This window comes from Ambystoma mexicanum, chromosome 4p, assembly GCF_040938575.1.
Source record: "Ambystoma mexicanum isolate Mex_15411 chromosome 4p, UKY_AmexF1_1, whole genome shotgun sequence".
In the NCBI taxonomy this organism is placed as follows: domain Eukaryota; kingdom Metazoa; phylum Chordata; class Amphibia; order Caudata; family Ambystomatidae; genus Ambystoma; species Ambystoma mexicanum.
This window is the reverse complement of record NC_090927.1, coordinates 516832227-516847117: the sequence shown is the minus strand read 5'-3', so window position 1 is coordinate 516847117 and position 14891 is coordinate 516832227. Positions and strand designations below refer to the sequence as shown.

Genomic DNA, 14891 nt, shown 5'->3' with positions numbered 1-14891 from the left:
CAATGACCTCATCGGTTTCCCATTTGTACATCTTCTATATCCGGTTTAGTGGCTTAGCCAAAGACCAAGTGCATAGTTTTAGCCAAGAGAGGATTGGCCAATGAAGGTGCCTCTGTGCAATCCAGTGGTTTACAAGCAGCTGGGCCAAGCAAAGCACAGATAATACCAGCAGCCCCTAAAACGGATGCAATAGTTTGAAATGCATTGTACCCGAAAGTGCTGTGACGTGTAAAACTAAAATCCACAGCGTGTGCACCGTCGGGACATGTGGCTTACACATGAGTTACGTGCTCTTGATTTGCATATCTACACGTCCATGTAAAGCAGACACAGAAGCGCTAATGAACCAACTTGCCATGCACGTTTATGATTTGCCTTTGGGCTTGCCTAAGGCCGAGTCATTTTCACAGTGGGTAATCATGGCTTGTTCAATACTCGAGCCCTTTATATTTAACAAGGGAACCAGGGCATGTTTTCATGACTTGCGATTCCAGAGTTGTACACATTACACTATGTTAGTCGGGTCATCATTGAGTCATTGTTAGTCGGGTCATCATTGAGTCATTGATTCAGAGGAGGCAGAGGATGCTCTGCTCCACAGGATGTATTGGGTAAATGTCACTGAAAGCACATACAAGCCATAGAACCACTCAAGCATTCATGCACTGTGCATTGCAGACAGAATGCGAGTCTGTGGTGACATTCCATGGGTGTATGAACTGCCCCGGTGCCCTGCATACATGAATCGAGAAGAGTTTGCATGAAGGTGTGGCCTTCTCTGACAAGTACTAGGTGGCTTATACATTGTCAAACCAGAACTTAAAGTAAATTTGGAAGGTCAGCTGAACTAGGATTTCAGAAGCTTGGCACACTGTTTTATGATTACCTGCTGAGCACGATGTGTTTCCTATATTGAATGGGGATCAAAAAAACAAGCCGTATAGAAAATAAAATGACCCCCCCACTCCCACAGAAAACCTAGCTAGATTAAAAACTACAAGCGTTTACTTTATACGGTAACAACATTAAAACAAGTAACCAATATTACAATAGCACAACAGGGATGCGTTCTGGTGCGTTCTGGTATATGCCTAGACAATCTCTAAGTGGTGAGCAGAGTTTTTTCAACTATAAAAGTTACAGCTACACAAAATCTTTGGTGGACTCTGGCAATCAGAGGGTCCTGGCCAACATGAAGGTTCTGGAAAGACTGTGTTTCTGTTATTAAACAACATTTCTCAATAATCTGCTACAAATCCAGACAATATATACATTTATTTTGATTTCATGCGATTAAGATATGCATGCAGTATTGGAATGCAAAGCAGATGAGGTGGCTGATCCTGCCTCATTTAGAATCAGGTCTCAAAGGTAATAAACGACTCATCAATCCACTTCCTTTGATGATAGAGGGGGGCACTGATTGATCTAAGTGCACTGCATGGGGTATTCCAGCTCAAAGGGTTTACATTTGCAAGGGATCTACTTACATGGGCATGATGTACCTCTGGGAACATCCTCTCTTGATAAACGAGTCCACGAAGCTAGAGATAGAATTGGTCTCCAGAGAATGGTCTTTGCCTGAAGGGGTCACCTCGTGAAGGCCAGGAACTCTCTTCCTGCGCTACTTTGTGTTTCAAGAGAAGGAAGGTTGCACCCGATATTGGAATTATATGGTTTCAGCCAGAATTGTGTTTCTCCATTTCCATCTGAGTTTGCTTCCACAAACAACATTTCCAACTAGCTCTCCTAAATCAACGGGCCCCTATTTTTCATATTTCTTTATGGGGCGAGAGGATGAGATCCATTGTGTATTTGTTTGTCCCTTACATATAAGGGCAAGGACATATTGGCTAAAACCATTCTTGAACAGTCTGGTTGAATGGACCCTTGACAATCTTCTTTATACTTTGTAAATCAATCGCACTTCCCCAAGTAACATGCAAGATGTCCAAGTATCTAGGATGGGCATGAAAGTTAAGAAAAACAAAATGTGGTGTTTAGCAATTCCCACTGTAGCCCATAGTCTACAATGTTTTTACTCTGGTAATTGTTCAATATGTCGTCTGCTATTATTGCTTTGAAATACTATTATGAGCTACTTATTCATAAGGGTGGAACCCTATATTTCATTTGTGTCATAAAATGTGTGTGTGTGATTTGAGGTTTGTATAATGTATGTTGATTTACGTACCACGTTCGTGACACTATGCTGTGGATTGCAAAGATAATAGCATCATTTAAACAAGTGTGTGCAAGATAAGGCCGCGTGACCAACACCGTTGCGTGTGCTTAAAGTACCCTTGAAAGTCAGAACTGATTTTGAAGCTGCAATATAAAATAAATGTACATTGCAGCTCGGAATAACCTCATATTTGGGCATACCGGCGGGCTGTACAGATGAATCCACACTCAGGGAGGTTGCAGGAAGCATGGGGTGACTCACACAAAGGGAGATATGTTAACTAGTGTCCAGACTAATAGCACGCATATCTGCAGCAGTGATGGATCTAGTGGGCAATGATTGTGAAAAGCATGTGCAACATCATAGCAAGGTAAGTCCTAGCTTTCAGACCAATTTCTTTCATGGACGTCATTTCACCAAAATGCCAGGGGTAGCGGAAGTGACATCACATGACCCTTGACGTCTGATGACATCACAGGAAGTCATGCCATTTGACCCAACCTGATATCACGGGAAGCGAAGGAACACGACCTTTCGCCCCATGACAAAACAGGAAGGGGCATCACATAGCATGGTTCATAAGTACACAGCGAAAAATAGGGTTACAATATCAGTATAATGTGATATACATTTCATACAAGAATGGATCATCATATGCATTGTTAATATCAGTGTGTATAGGTCCATATTAACCAATTACTGTGAATGCAAGCAGACATCCAAGGCCAAATGATAATGAGGCACTTTATATAGAACAAATATACATACAATATCACCCAACCTATATCGGTACTCATTTATCGACCTCAAAAGGATGAAAGGATGAGTTGAGGTGTTTAAGAACAGACTAAATCAGGGTCTCACCCCCTGAAGTGTGCCTGAAATAAACCTTTAATGAGTCTAGCAATTATTGTATAGAGTTCCAGAAAGACAAATGATTTGTTATACCTATTCTTTCTTTTTTAGGGTCACTGTTCAAAGTGTTACTTACACTAATGCAACTCACAGTGTTTTTTTAAGAGGCCTGAAAAAGAAAGCCAGCCACTACAGAAACAAAGAGCCACATGGCACTAGCCACAGCCACCCCAGGAGATTAGATTTACACACAATAAAAAATAAGAATTTCTTTTTAGGGGTAATGTAATTGTAATTGGTTATTTATAACACACTTAATACGCAGAGGTTTCTAAGTGCGATCCTGGGAATCGAACCTGTGGTGCACCACGTTATCCTGCTTCCAAGGCGAGCTCGTTGCCCCTGAGCTAGCAAGGGAGACCACAGGGTGGCAGATGTGACCCCTTATGACCCCCAAATGACATCCCTGATTTCTTTGTGGGGCGCTAGTGTCTGCTTTCAGATACTGAAATAAAGATTTCAAGGATTTAGCACATCTGTGGATTTCAGCAGTGTTAGTTGACCCCCATAATATATCCGCATTACAGGAAGCCTGACCCATGAGTCGCCCTGGTATATCAAGAAGAGTGCTTTGTTCAGTTTTGAAATAACTCGCACTTCATGTACATATGCAGGGAAGGAGTGAGCACTCTTTAAATAAGGTCGGAGGGAAGGTGCTATCAGATAGTTAGTTGTGGCTCATTTTCTACCTAGTGTTCAATTGGGTTTGTCAACTAGTCCAATGTTTTTTTATAGGGGTAGGAATAAATGTCTTAACACAGTGTTTACTACATGTGCCAGATGTTTGTGGACTCAATTGCCTCTCATTTCCCTTAGTATGCTTCTTATGGTAATGAGGGGAACCTTCAGATTTGTTTGGGGTTGTACATGTGAGACAATGTGAGACAATGCATACATTCAAGACACACAGATAGTGTGTGGGTGAGTGGGATTAATAGTGGCAATATGAACTAATGAGATGTGACCTGTCTGCAAGAGGTCAATGGTAGGAGTGCAGGGTCTCACCGTCCCCCTGACTAAGCGACTCCCCTCTCAGATCTCCTACCACTTGACCCCACACAGATGCTCTCCACAGGCCTAGCCATTATCATTATGAACACCAATGGAACCACAAGAAAACTCTCTCTCTCACATCAGAAGCTAACCAGACCTAAGTGCTTTACTCTATCATACCATGGGCTCTTCCCTATGGATAACATATTCCCAGGTTTCTATGGCATCCCACAGAAAGCAGGCTGGAACAGAGGAACCCAGCACGTTCTACCTATACCCATTAATGACAGGTTTCACATCTGCCTCTTTGACTCACTGATGATCCCGCCCACTTTTTCTGACAAAGCCTTGCGCAATGAGGCCACCTATAGTGGCAGAAGGGCACTATACAAACGACTTACAATAATTTAAATAACAATAACAACTTTATGTATGCTGTTATATGTTGTTTGATGGATGTATTATCCACATACAAGTATTGGCATGCTACCTAAAATCACCCCAGCTATCTCAGCACTATGATTCATAGTAAACAGTATGGATATTGGTTAATAAAATAAGTATTAATATTGTGAGTAAGAAGACAAAGCTGGAGCTTTAATTGGATATGCAGCCCTACGTTGTCTCCATAACCCAATGATTTGTGTGTGGTGGGGGGGCTGTTCAACAGATGCGGATCAGATTAGTGTTACTTTCATTAAACCCTGCAAAGATGTAAAGTGGTTTAAGTAGCACTGGAGGGACTTGAGAGATCAGATTTTAATGAGTGTGGGATATGCTTTTCACTAGGGATGTTTTGTACCCTGTACTGAACTCTAAGATCTTGACCCTCTTCCAGGATCCTATTGCTTCTCTTTCAGTGTCTTAACTCACATGTTAAACTCAGCTCTGTCATGGGCCTCACATCTGTGTATCCTGTAGACTAATTGCTGCCTCACTTCATAGCTACACTCCATGCCAAAAAATCTAATTGTGTATCCACCTTTCCTGTCTCATGCGCACACAGACACACACACACACCAGACATCTATCTTCTCGCCAAAATTCATAGACTTTCTCCATTATGACTGTTTGAGCCCATGGACAATGGCCTTCCTCAGTCTAACTCCAAGTGATCAAAGCCTTCAATCTTCACTGATATAAACGGCATCCAGTCTTTCCATCGAAAAATGTTTCAACAAAACTTTTTCCATCGAATTCCAACCAATGAAAAAATATGCATCGAATATATATGTGTTTGTGTTAAAGGGTTAATTTGGTTTGGGGTGGTTTTTTAAAGGGTCAAAACAGGGGGCTGGGGAAACCTCCCCCCAAAAAAAGAAAGTGATAAAAAAATGCTTTCAATGCACTTTTTTCGTTGGTTGGAATTCGATGGAAAAAGATTTGTTGAAACATTTTTCGATGCAAAGACCATAAACCGGTAAAAACCTTTTAAAATAGATATACAAATATTTTCTAAACACTTCTAATAATAGCAAATAAATTAATTGTATTATTCCGTTCAGAGATTTCCTGTACAGATGATAAGTATCCATAAAAGATGTGTTCATTTTATTTGCATGAATAGATACATTTAATTATGTCAGTGACTTGCCAGTGCTGGGTCTGTGGCTCAGTGGGCTAATGCATCCACTACTGGAAAGAACCGATGCCTGACCTCATTGGCAAAGGTTCAAATCTTGGCAAGTCCACTCAGCCCTTCATTCTTCCAAGGTCAATAAAATGAGTGTCAATAAGTTGGGTAACAATAAACATCTGTTGTCTGTCAATAGTGCCAAGATGCCCCTCGGTGGGTGAATGTGCACTTTACAATTATACCTGTTATATTATGGGTTTAACTGACTAGTCACAGGTTTTTTAGGTGGTAATCATTTACATTTTCAGGGAGTTTGCAACTCCCTGGTATGTGGTTCTGGTTCTTTCTTATGCCTCAACTAAGAGGTGAATGACAAACGTATTGTACTGAGACTTTTATACACCGTTTGCTTTTCGAAGACAGATAGGACAAAACAAGGACCAAAACTGCTCATGGAAATTGTAATTCACAAAGATTTGATGAAGTGTACATTGAAGATGCTGCAGGCACCCACTGGGCTTCTCAGGTGCAAATGTGTGTAAATGATTCCACAAATCACTTTGAAATACGAGTGACGTAGGAAACAAGCAATGCACAATTATCACACAGCTGCAGATCTTTGCCAGAGCTGGAGACTAATTACAGTCTACAGTTTTGAATCGTGCATGGTAATGGAAAACCTGCAAAGGGCGTGCAGTGTTAAGTTGCACCGGTGTCAACATGGAGAATGTATTGTATTATCCACTTTTGCTGAATGGCAATTTCATTTTCTTTTTTTTCTGCTTTTCTTAACCAGAAACTTACTGATGGTAAATTGGGGTAAGGTATCAGGAAGTTTCATGATCTTGATAACATGCATGATGCATTAAACACATGTTGAATGGGCCACAGAACAAAAAACGCTTACTGAAATTAAGCTTTCATGAAATTATTGGAATAAAAGAACATAAAACCTAAAGAATGGATACACCCAACTAAAGGGTTTTATTTGTGCCTGCTTAGACAAAGGTGAACACGATTTTCACGATTCTGGGCCCTTCACTTGGGTAAAGCTTGCAGGCGTGTTACCTCCTTTAATGCACTACAACCACAAACCTCAAACAGGAGTTCCTGGGAACAGACATCCAGATCACCCAAGAAACAAAATGGACGTTCTCACGCTCCAGAGAGCACAGAAGACTCATCGCTTAGGCTCCACGGATGACCATGAATAGCTTCAAACTCTCTCCAAAGTATAGTCTGCACCACCACTTACACAACATAGTGGTCAGAGACCAAAACTGTTTAATCTCCCCTAACCAGTCATGCCAAGGGTATTAGGCGTTTGGATTCAAAGCATTATACCCTGGTTTCCCCATCTGCCAGCAATGGAATGTACTTGCCTTTAGCATCAGAAATGAGGACTCCCTACCAAGATTCAAAAAAGCACTGAAAACTTGGTTATTTAACAAATACTAACTTAACAGAACACGTTGGTTACAACCTTCCCTGAATTTAAATAGCTAACATAGCCCCACGTCCTTCATGCTCCCCAGGGGCCGCCTTTAGATCGGCAATTACTGTTCAAACAAAATGTGACCTGCTACTTTGACCAATTGGAAGTTAGTATAAGAAATGTGATTATTTGATTTTTACTTTTTTAGTTAAATATGTTCTGTGTGACGGTAACTGCAACACTGTATAAAAATGCTACAATTTATTGAATCTTTCGCCGTGATACCCATGGGTCTAGGCGAGTAACAAATGTAATAAATAAATAAAAATAAAAATAAATAAATAAGGACACTAAATCTTGCCTTACATATTTGGATCACAGTTGAATCACAAACAATCTCCAAGGCCGGCTGTTCTCCCAGGGTCTTCATCCTTGCAGCACAACCACTAAATCACCCTGTGAAGAAGTAGAAGTACACTTTGCATCCATTTACAAAAAACGAATACAAACTTTAAGTGGCATAGAAAATAATAGTTCTCAGAAGCTTGATGTGCGATGCAGGTGGAGACGCATCATTGAACTGGGCACGGGCCTCTGTCTCAATAAATGCTTCAACGTGTGTGTTTGTAATTGGTAGAGAGAGTTAAGTGCTTTCAATAGAAACACTCTACCAAAGGTCATATTTGTGCTGGGATCAATTACATTCCTCAATTATTAACAAAGTGGAAGCATTGCATAATGGACTATACAAAAAATGCTTGGTGAAATGGGAGGATTTTAGAACAGGATAAGCTGACAACAAAACTAGCAGATGAAGGATATCATGCAGAACTGACAGAATACACAGACTATGCAATGTTTACATACTTATTGGTGGGCTGTCGATTAATGTGAAGGGATAATTACACTGAGGACATGTGGAATGCTTCAGGTGATGCCTGGGGGCCTCTAGAGGTTGATTTCAATGCCTGATGTTGAAGGGATGCTTTAAATCACTGTGGCTGAGGAGGCCAATTAGTGGTGGTCGGGGATGAGAAGAGGCCTAAATGGAATCCAACAAGTAGGGGTGGAGGAGAGTGATGTTGAGAAGGGCGGGGAATCTGAGAGTGGGGGCAGAGAGTATCATGAGATAAAGTCAGCAAGGTATGGAGGCATGTCTGATGATAGATATAAAGACCAGCGGAAAGAATTTGAAAGGGAGTGTGTCGCGCTGTGATACGAGTCGGGCGCGCAGCATATAAAACAGAGGCGGGACACGGAGCGTGCAATACAAACGTCCTCTTTATTCTCCGGCCTTTCCCCAACTCCCCGCTCCCGCCCCCCGTTACATCACTTCCCCCTGCAACTTCCCGTCCCGCCCCCGCGTAACACTGGAGCGTCAACGTGACATCTCCCCCCTTTTTAAACAGTTACCAGTCTCCTCGCACCGAGCGAGGGTCTGGTGGGCTTCTAGTCCATCTCCTCGATTCATCAGCGAGGTCTGTTCCGAGCCCTCTGTGGGCGAGTCTGACTTGGTCCGGGCGAAGGCCCGCATTCCACATTGGCACTTCCGATTTCCGACTCAGCGTCCTCTGAGTCCCACTGATCCGCTTAGTATGCGTCATCGGACTCATGGTCCATGGGTATCTGCACCCTGCCGCTTAGTCTCCGGGCCCCGCTGGGTGGGAGTTCTTTGAAATGAGAAGAGTTCCTCATGATGGACCCCTCTGACCCCTGGGCCGTGATCATGGACCCCTTCTTTTGAGTGACGAGCAAGGGTTCTTCTCGAAAAGGGGCCGTGTGCTTGTGCGTCACTGGTTGTCTGACTGCTACCACGTCACCCACCCCGATGGCGGATGGCTGGGCTCGCCGGCGAGCGTCTGCATACTCTTTCATGCGAGTCTTTGCCGCTTCATCCTTGTCTCGTACCTCTTGATCCAGAGCGGGCGATGGTGTGGCATCCTCTGCTTGGGGGAGGCGGGTCTGGGTGTCTCGTCCGAACATGAGTTCGGCTGGTGTCCTTCCGGTGGTACTGTGAGGGGTTCCCCTATAATCTCTTATCAACTGGTTCAATACCTGCTCATAGGGATGGCCAGTGAGCCGGGCAATTTGAAGGGCTCTCTTCAGGTTGGCCATAAATCTCTCTATCATCCCATTGGCTTGGGGCCACAGAGGAGTGACTTTCCTGTGGTGAAACCCCATGTATTCTGCAAACTGAGCAAACTGATGTCCACTGAATGGGGCCCCATTGTCAGTCTTGAGCACCTTCGGTATCCCGTATGCTGAGAATATGTGGTCCAGGACGGGGATGACGTGATGCGCTGCTGTGGAGGGTATGAGTCGCACCTCAGGATACCTGGAGTACTCATCCATCACTGCCAGAACGTACTTCCCTCCTTCAATGGGTCCAAAGAAGTCCGCTGCCACCGCCTCCCATATTTTCTGAGGGAGCTCCGACATGATCAGCGGTTCCGGGTGTCGGTTTGGCGTGATTAGACAGCAGGTGGGGCAGGCCCTCAGGGCGGCCTCCACTAGCTCATCCATGTGTGGAAACCACACCTTTTGTCAGAGCATGCGTTTCGTGGACACCATGCCTCGGTGTGTCTCATGTGCAAGTTCGATGACCTTTGCTCTCATTGTCTCTGGGATGACAAGTTTGCAATCTTTCAGGATCATGTGGTCCTCTGATACTGCGAGTTCGTCTTTCACTTGCAGTAGCCGCTCCACGTCTTCCTGCACCTTGCCACCTGCTGCCCTCCCCCTTTCCTTTGCCCTTTGCCACTGTCCTGACTTCAGACCTTCACAGATGATGCGACAGGCTGGGTCGTTTTCTGTTTCTCTTGCCAGTGTCTCCAGGTGGACCCCTCCGGGGTGGCCTGGTGAACCAGATAACAAAGATATCTGTCGGCCACTGACGGTTCTGGCGTGATGTCCTCTCTCGGCCTTCTGGACAGGAAATCCGCCGGGTTCTCTCCTTTCCCTGGTCGGTGGACAATCTCAAATGCATAGTCCTGAAGACGCAGGCCCCACCGGGCGATTCTCGGGGGCATTTTTGCTTGCGGATTCCCATACAGGAACAACAGTGCTTGATGGTCTGTGACAACTTGGAATGGCTTGCCATATAAGAATAGATGGAAATGTTTGACGACGACGGCAAGTCCCTCCTTTTCTGCCTGGGAGTATGCAGTCTCGGCGGATGACAAGCTACGGCTGGCGTAGGCCACGATGTGTTTCCGTGACGGGTCTCTCGGATCCTTTTGCGCCAGAATAGCCCCAGGCCAACAGGGCTTGCATCAACCGTGAGCTCGGTCTGTCTGTTTCGGTCATAGTAGGACATGTTTTCCGCCTGGGCCACTCTTTCCCTTATCAGTTCAAATGCTTTCTGGCACTCTTGTGTCCATTCGAACCTGGTGTCCTGTTGCGTCAGTTGTCTGAGTGGTTCGCTGACTGATGCAAAATCCCGAATGTATCGGCTACAGTAGCTGGCGAGGCCCAGGAATGACCGGAGCTTGGACACGTTTGCCGGAGCCGCCGTGTCGTTCAGTGCCGCCACTTTGTCTGGGTCCGGGGTCATCCCTGCTGCGGAGAAGATATGTCCAAAGAATTTCAGTGTGGGTTTCCGAAACTCACATTTTTCTCTGTTGAGCGTGAGATTTGCATCATGTAGTGCTTTGCATACCAACATTAAAGTTTCATCGTGTTTGTTGGCATCAGTTCCGAAGACCAAAATGTCATCTGAATAGTTTAAGCAGTTCAGGATGTGCTTTATAACGTCGTGCACCTCAGCTTGAAATGTCTCAGCGGCTGACCACACCCCGAAACTGAGCCTCTTATATCTGAAAAGGCTGACATGTGTGACAAATGTTGTGATGTTCCTGCTGTCTGGGTGTAGAACTAGCTGATGGTAACCCTTTTGTAGATCCAGTTTGGAAAACACCTTTGCACCATTCAGCAGGTGTATCATGTCAGTGATTTTTGGTGCAGGGTGCCTTTCTCTCTTGATGGCCTGATTAGGGTGTCGCATGTCTACGCATAGCCTTATGGCTTCGGAGCCTTTCTTGGGGACTGGGACAATCAGGGAGACCCATGTGGTGGGTCCGGTGGCTCTCTCGATGATATCGTCCTCGAGCAGCTTTTGGAGTTCGTCTTCCACCTTTTTTTGAATGTTAACCGGAATTCCCCGGTATGGCTGGGCGATGGGGCGGATTGATTCGGCCACGTGGAGCCATATTTGTCTGTTGCGGAGCTTGCCTATTCCTTTGAAGATCTTGGGATAGAGGTTGTTCACCATTTCCACTGGATCTATATATTTGTGCACCATGATGTTGTATAAGATGTGAATTAGCCCCATGTCTGCCGCTGACCTAAAACTCAGGACGCACCCACTATCAGTCTTGGTGGCTAGCACGTGAATTGGCACTTTCATTTCATGGCCTTTGTATCTGCACAGACCGTTGAACTGTCCCAGGCATTTCAATGGTGTCTTGGCTCCATATGCGTATATGTTCACGGTTGCCGGTGCAGTTTGGGTTTTTGTGGGAGATCGTTGTAGACTTTCTCACTTACCGCATTGATGGTGGCGCCCGTATCTATGAGAAATTCCGTGGGTCTTTCCTGTAACTTGATGATGAGCGTTGGGCTGTGGGCTGTCGCGGTGGGGTTTCCCAGGGCGTACACGTAGGCTTTCGTCTTGTGGTCACTCTCTGATGAGCTGGGATCGGATTCTGTGGGGGATTGTTCCACTAGATATCGCACGTGGCGCCGCGATCTGCGTTCCATTCTCGGGCGCATGGTGAGTTTTTGTCTTTCTCTCCTCCTCTGCCGATCTTCTTCCGACTCTCGGTCTCTCTGGTCACCTGCGGTTCGGTGTTGAGCCGCCACTGTGGTGGGGCTGGGGTTGTTGCCCATCGACCCTCTATGCCTACTTCGAGGGCGAGAGGAGTTTTCCTTGGGCCTTTCTCTGCCACGGTCCCGAAACAGCCTGCAGACGGCTTTGAAGTGACCCTCTTCGCCGCACGAGGTGCACCGTTGGCCTATAGCTGGGCAGGTCCCTTCGTGCGGGTACTCGAGCCCGCACTTGTAGCAGAAGAGTTCTTCAGGTTTCCTCTCTAGTTGCAATTTATTGACGTTCTCCCCTATGGTGGTGTTGGCGAAGCTTTCGACCTGGGAGTCAATGGCTCTTTCTACACGTGCCAGTGCCAGAATTTCTTCTAGCGTGCGGGATTTCTGTAATAGTTTCCATCTGAAAGTCTGTGATTCGCACCCCGAGATGATCTGCAATCGTAGTGCCTCTGTGTTTGAATAGTTAGCAAAGTCACAGTGCTTTAGCTTGGTGCGTAGTCGCATGACGTAGGCGTCCATGGACTCCCCTTTGATCTGCTTGGTGCTATGAAATAGGTGTCTCTCATAATCAACATTTGTATGGGGTGCAAAGTATGCCGCTAATGCTTCCTTGAGGTCTTTGATCGAATCTATGGAGTCTTGGGGCATCTCGTCAATGATGTCTCGGGATGCCGGGCCCACCGCTAGCTTTAAAAGACATACCTGGCGTGTGTCGGCGACTGGGCCTGTGGCTCCCATATATAAGTCGAAATCTTGGATCCATTTGGTCCACCGGGGACCCATGTTGCTGGTGTCCGTCACGTCAAATGCTCCCGGCATCTGGGCCGCAAGGGTATCTGGGAGATGATAGGGCACATGGTCTGGTGCAGGTGTTCCTGGGGCTGGGAGTGCATTCCCTTGCGCCTGCCCCCCTTGGCCATCATCTTGTCCTGACATGGTGGCGTTACTAACTTCTTCACCACGTGGTCTGCCTGGAAGGCTGGTTCCTGCTCTTCTTTTGTTGTGTGGCCCCTCCCTCTGGTCTTGGAATGGCCGCCCCACGGGGCACGAGCACCATCAAAGAGGGGGGGGGTTAACCTGCTTACTCCTTTCCAGGGCTCCTTGGCGCTCAGCCTGGCGCACTGTGGCCTCTGTGCTCGCCTGCCGAGCTATGGGCGTGGGCTCACGTGCCTCCAGCCCTCTGCAGGCCTGTAGAGCAGGCGTGGTTTCCCTGCTGCGTAGGCCCGATGTTCGCAGCTGCGAACCGGCGGTCTGCGCGAGGTCCGGGCTTCTCCTCTGGCACTGCGGCGTCCCTTAATGGTGGGCCGGGCTTCGCCCGAGGCACCAGCGCGTTGTCTCGATGTGGCACCACCGTCGCAGCCCGGGCCGCGTATGATTTCTCCTGCTGGCTGGGCTCGCGGCTGCGAGCGTTTCTGTGTTCGAGCGGGGGTGGGCTGCTGGATTCCTACCAGCACGGCCCTGCCCCCTAACCCATCCTCGTCGCCATTGTCGCACTGTGATACGAGTCGGGCGCGCTGCATATAAAACAGAGGCGGGACATGGAGTGTGCAATACAAACGTCCTCTCTATTCTCCGGCCTTTCCCCAACTCCCCGATCCCACCCCCCGTTACATCACTTCCCCCTGCAACTTCCCGTCCCGCCCCCGCGTAACACTGGAGCGTCAACGTGACAGAGTGGCTGTGAATGGAGAGCCACCCAGTAGGAATGCCATGTGTAGATGTGGGAGAGGACTATGGCAAACAGAAGAGTGCGCACGTGCAAAGATAACAGACGTATTGATTGGAGTGCATGACTCACAAGGAGCTGGGAACACTGGTCCACTTTGCTAAGGGCAAGAATGTAGCATGGGGCTTAGGTGGGTGGAAACTGAGCTTGGTTGGAATAAACTGCATTAAGAAGGTTCAGCGTGGCAACAATTGAAGTGTAGGCAATAACTTGATGGAGTTTAAGAAGTGTCAAAGAGAACCCGTAGACTCTGAGCCAGGGGGCCTGTTAGGTTAAGAGAAGGGGGAAAGGAAATTGAAGAGTGTAGAAGAGGCTTTGTATTAGAAGTGGGGAGAGCAGTTGTGACAGACTGATAAGATGTTCGATACCTCCAGATGTTCTATTGTTTAAGGTAAATGTTTACCTTTATTAACACTAATGGTTATTGGGATGATTTGGATCAACAATGTGCAGGCAGAGCCAGGGAAATATTGTGAAGCTTGTTAGGTCTGTTTTCTGAGTGTTTATATGTAGCCATCAATAGCCGACAACGCCTGCTTTGTCTTCTTATGTAGCCTTCCAGTACTTGCTACCCATGTGAGGTCATGCTCTTTCAAGTGATTGGCTACCCAACTCTACAACAACTAAAGGTTGTCACTGTGTACAAGTCTTGTTACAACTCCTCCAGATAGGTATAGTCATTCTCTGCGTGCTGAAAATGACATAGCCCATGTTAATAGGTTTGCCAAGCACAACTAAGTAGTAAGGGTGACATAGATGATGGGGTATTAATGGTTTGAATGTGGGCCACTGGAGAACGATCTTTTGCCATGCTCCAGCATTCACTCTCTCATGAATCTCCTCCTTTGGCAATAATCAGCAAAAGCATTCAATCGATGTGCCATACTAATCATAGAGGGCGGAGTTTCGCTCTCTGCCTCACAGGAATAAAAAGTGCTTTGAAACATGACATCTGGATTACAGCCTTTCAATCCAAAGCACCTGTGCCTTGATGCTCAGCAGTAATGAAATACACCCAGCTAACACTCAAAATGTTAACATTTGATTCCTAGTAAACAAGAACACCCGTGTATGCAAATCTGATATTAGGTGCTGACAGGTCTCCTAATTAACCCATTCACTGTAAATCAACCAGTAGAGGTGTGTGAACATGGCACAAGTGCCAGAGGACACATGCATGACATCAATCACAAATAGGGGGGGCACTGAAAAGCTCCCTAAAGAAGTGTATGAACAGCAA

The 14891-nt window shown here is 46.2% G+C and overlaps 1 protein-coding gene across 17 annotated transcripts in view; it reads right to left on the bottom strand.

Annotated features, from left to right (window-relative positions):
• The window catches only part of MYT1L (myelin transcription factor 1 like), a 1655431-nt gene that overhangs the window by 1436832 nt on the left and 203708 nt on the right, over positions 1 to 14891 (bottom strand). The window lies entirely within an intron of this gene.